The sequence below is a fragment of the Artemia sp. Qi Xiang Cuo genome, chromosome 6 (genome assembly GCF_049724085.1).
Source record: "Artemia sp. Qi Xiang Cuo chromosome 6, ASM4972408v1, whole genome shotgun sequence".
In the NCBI taxonomy this organism is placed as follows: domain Eukaryota; kingdom Metazoa; phylum Arthropoda; class Branchiopoda; order Anostraca; family Artemiidae; genus Artemia; species Artemia sp. Qi Xiang Cuo.
In genome coordinates, this window is record NC_142799.1 from 84,593,462 (window position 1) to 84,598,384 (window position 4,923).

Here is a 4,923-nt window from a genome sequence, read left to right on the forward strand (position 1 = left end):
TTGATGGCACGGTTTTGGGCAGATTTTAATTTATTGGTAACTGAAGGATAAGTTTTGCCCCAAACAGATCCACAATATGAGATATATGGGTAAAAAAAAGAGAAATAAAGGGTGACAAGGATATCAGGGGGAAGAAAATTATTCACACGATTAATCATACTTACCTGTCGCAAGATTATGGCTCTGATGTAGGAAACATGTTCTGCAAATGATAGGGAAGAGTCTATGTGGACACCAAGAAACTTGGAACTTCGACCTGCGGGAGGAGATTGGTGGAATATTTTAGGCCAAGTGCTTGCTGAGCTTCATTTTTTTGTAAGGGGTTCGAAATAATACAACCTGACTTTTCTTGCTGTTAATGGCCATGCAGTTAACGAGACACCACTCATGTACCCTATTCAGAAGTATTTGATCAGAGGTGACGACGAATGATAAATTAGGGTCGGTGATGAAAAAGTTGCTATCGTCATCAAAAAGTACTGGGTGCACTGATAGACCCAGGTCCGTAACCAAATCTTTGCTATAAAGGAGAAAAGTATTGGACCGAGAACAGAGCCCTGCGGGACGCCCCTCCGGACAGGTAGGGGATGCGAGGTCATGCCGCCCAAACTCACACTCTTTACTCTACCAGAGAGATAAGAGCCGCACCATGAGAAAGGATTTCCCACGAATCCCTATGTTCTTGAGTTTACTTAATAAAACACTGTGGTCAACCATGTCAAAGGCCTTAGAAAAATCCAGAAATAAGCCCAATACAGTATTTTTAAGGTCAAGTTGGGAACGTATAAACTGTGTGGCGTTGATTAGTGCATGAGCAGTTGAAAATTTGGAACGGAAGCCATATTGATGAGTAGAAATCAACGAATCTGAAGGATTAATCCCATATAAAAAGGGAGAAATATGTCGGAAGATAATTCTCTCGAGCACTTTGGATATAATTGGGAGAAGTGAGATTGGACGATAATTACTTATCTCAGACGGATCGCCTTTTTTATGAATCGGGATAACAATTGCTTATTTAAATATTTCTGGGAAGGCTCCATTGATCATAGACAGGTTTGCTATGTGCGCAATGGGCTCAAAAACATAGGAAGATGCGGTCCTAAGAACTTTATTACTTATGCCAAAGAAGTCAGGTGTACTACTATTAGAGAGAGATTCGATAACTTGAAGCACCTCTTTACTATCAGTTGGAGAGAGAAACATGGATCTGGGATTCTTGCTAGGGTGTACTGACTCGGAGGAGGAACAAGAGTTAGCATTTAGAATATTGGTGAAATAATTATTAAAAGCTTTTGGTACTGAAATTGGGTCAATTAATCTGCCACTGATGTCCTTAATGTTAATAGATATAGATCTTGAATTCCTTTTTTTTGAAAGAATTTTATTTATTAGGAACCAGATTTTTTGCAAGTTCCCTTTGCAGTGAGAGATTTTTGAATAATTAAATTTTTTTTGCGTCCCGGGCGAGTTTGGTAAATAAGTTTTTGTATTATTTATAATTAGTTAGGTCAATAACGCTGCTGGTTTTGCAAGCTATATATGTCATTTTTACTGTATGAAGATATTATCAGGCTAGTGGACATCCAGGGGCGTATATGGGTAGGTTTTTGGTATGAATTAACATCCTGACAATCCAAAACCTTGGACCAGTCAAAGAATTTCAAACAATCCGTGAACCGAATCATATTCACAATTTTATATATTCTATTAGACGTAGGGGTATTAGTTCTAGAGGGTTGAGTAGTTGGTAGGGACGGTAGGGAGAGATAGATTGGAAAGTGGTCTGACAGGTCAGAGAATATTATTTTGGAGGACAGTTGGTTTCCCAGGGAGTTGGATACAAAAATGTTATCAATTACAGTTGCGGTAGACCTCATAGGATCAACTCTAGTAGGAAAAAGGATTGTTGGAAGAAGACCACTTGAGGAATATGTTTCAAAGAAGGTATCACAATCATTATTATTGCTAACATTCAGTAAATTACAATAGAAGTCCCAAAAAACTGTTGCCTTCTTTTGTGGTAAATTAATAAAACTAGAAAAGTCATCAAACAGATTACAAAAGAAAGGTGTCGGACATGAGGGTGTTTTATAAAACAATGAAAAAATAAAAGAATTGTCGTCAATACTTATGTCTACAATTACTGATTAATGCATCTATTATTTATAGGTTGCGAGAATAAGGATTCACAGTGTAATAGCCTGGTGAATTTTAGACTTGACCGGATGTAAAGAGAAATGCCACCAGAGTGCTTGGTTAATTTTCTTTCAATATGAATAGTTTGAATGCCAGGGAGGGAAAACTCATTAGTATCCTCAATTTCAGAAAGCCACGTCTCCGTTATTCCAGTTACGTCGAAAGGGCAGTACCCGTTAATTAAAATTAAATCTTTAAAGTTTGTCCACTTATCTGGTATGCTTCTGATGATAAAGCAAATTACATTGAGTTTGATCTCTTCCATTAGCTTAGGTTTTACATTTTTTACAAAATCAAAAGTGTCGAGATATTCACAGTTAATATGGTTTAAGGGGCTATCGGGGCTAGCTAAGGGGTTGGTGGGTAAATTATTTTGGTCATCGTAATAGTTAAAAACAACATTATTGCACAGTGATAAATTCTTGAGAAACGTAAAATCTTGCATAGTACACATTTAAATATCTATTGTGGTCAGACTTCCATCATTTTCTTGATTTGAATATTGAAATTCTTGTTCAGCCGACGAATTATCATTGATGGCAATTTTGGACTGGGATGGAAAGTTTGCCGTTTTTTTCTTAGATTTCTTGCCTTTGACTAGGGCGGTGGCACCGATTTGATTTACAGTTGAGTCAACAGGCTTAAATACGTAGCTTCGATGTGGAATCTATGCCCTTTTCGATGGAAGATAGTTGAGGTATAGTTGTTTGTTAGATGTCATCACCTAGGAGTTTAGTGATAGCTTTCATTACTAACCTCAATTAAGTGACTGACTGTGAGATAAGTTGCAAGTCTTTGCCATTTTTGGCAGCTTTCGGATTAATCTTTGGGAGGGCAGGATGTTGAAGTAACCTTAGGTAAGGGATGGGGGACTGACTAATACCTTGAGTGTGAACATTGTTTGCCTCTTTGGGAAATTAAATAAAAAAAACAAGTTTTTTAAACTGAAAGTAAGGAGCGACATTAAAACTTAAAACGAACAGAAATTATTCCGTATATGAAAGGGACTGTCCCCTCCTCAACGCCTCACTCTTTACGCTAAAGTTTTTCATTGTTTTAAAAAATAGAGTTGTGAGAAAGAGTCAAACTTTAGCGTAAACAGCGAGGCGTTGAGGAGGGGACAGTCCCTTTCATATACGGAATAATTTCTGTTCGTTTTAAGTTTTAATGTCGCTCCTTACTTTCAGTGTAAACAAATTGTTTTTTTTATTTAATTTTTGAACGTTTTTGAATAAAGGCAGGTTTTGATCTTGGTCACCGTACATGAATAACTAAAACAAAATTATCATATTAATTTACTTTTATTTAGTTAAATAACTTTCTCGAAACTTGTTTAATTTTATTTACGAACGTTTTTATTAGTAATAAATATACGTAACTTACGAATTAACTTACGTAACGAACTTCTATATTCATATATTTTTAATTTGTTTATTAGGGGGTTCGCCCCCTAGTCAATACCTTGCTCTTTAAGCAAAAGTTTTAATTTTTTTTCCAATTCTTTAAAAACGACCGCTTAATCACAAAGGCCGTTAATTAGAATAAATAGCTCTTATTAAAGTACTAAAAAATCTTTGGCTTAAAGAGCGAGGTATTGACTACGGGGTGAACACAATCATATATGTAATATTTTCTGTTCGTTTAAAGTTTCGATGTTGCTGCTATTGCAGTTGAAATACTTGTTTTTTTATATTAAATTTCTGATCTTTTTTTAAATAATGCTGGGAAGACCGGCGTCCCCTTCATAGCAATGTCCCGTCCCCCATGAAAACTTCCTTCATGGAAAGATCCTCACACAAAACCCCCGACCCACCCCCACCCCCTCCCCCACTACCAGCAAAAATCTCCCCTGAAAACGTCTGTATACTTCTAAAAAACCAATACTATATGTTAACATTGGGTAAAGTTCATAACTTTCAGCCCTCCCCCCAGGAATTTCGGGGGATTAAGTAATCCTAAAAGACATACTTATTATATTTTCGATCATGCTGAACAAAATGGCTATCTCAAAATGTTGATCAGGTGATTTTGGGAAAAAAATGAGCGTGGGAGGGGGCCTAGTTGCCCTCCATTTTTTTTTGTCACTTAAAAAGGGCACTAGAACTTTTAATTTCCGTTCAAATGAGTCCTCTCACGATATTCTAGGGCAAATGGATCGATACGATCAACCCTGGGAAAAAAAATATAAAACAAATAAACACGCACCCGTGATCTTTCTTCTGGCATAAAATGCGAAATTCCACATTTTTGTTGATGGGAGCTTGAAACCTCTACAGTAGGGTTCACTGATACGCTGAATATGATGGTGTGATTTTCATTAAGGTTTTATAACTTTTAGGGGGTCTTTCCTCCTTTTTTCGAAAATCAGCCAAATTTTCTCAGGCGCCTAACTTTTGATAATTAAACTTGCTGAAACTTATATATTTGAAATCAGCATTAAAATCTGATTCTTTTGATGTATCTATTTGTATCAAAATACGGTTTTCGAGAGCTTCGGTTACCATTGTACCGGGTCGCTCCTTACTTACAGTTCGTTACCACGAACTGTTTGATGATACTGTATTTGCATCTTCTACAACAACTGTTGCCTGGCTTCTACTGGGCGGATTGGGTGTGGGTTGCCGAGGGATTCTAGCAGCTACAACTGAGTAGGGTAGGAGTAGTATCTATATAGGGAATATGAAACTTACATGAAAACTTACATTGAATTTCATAAAAAAAAGT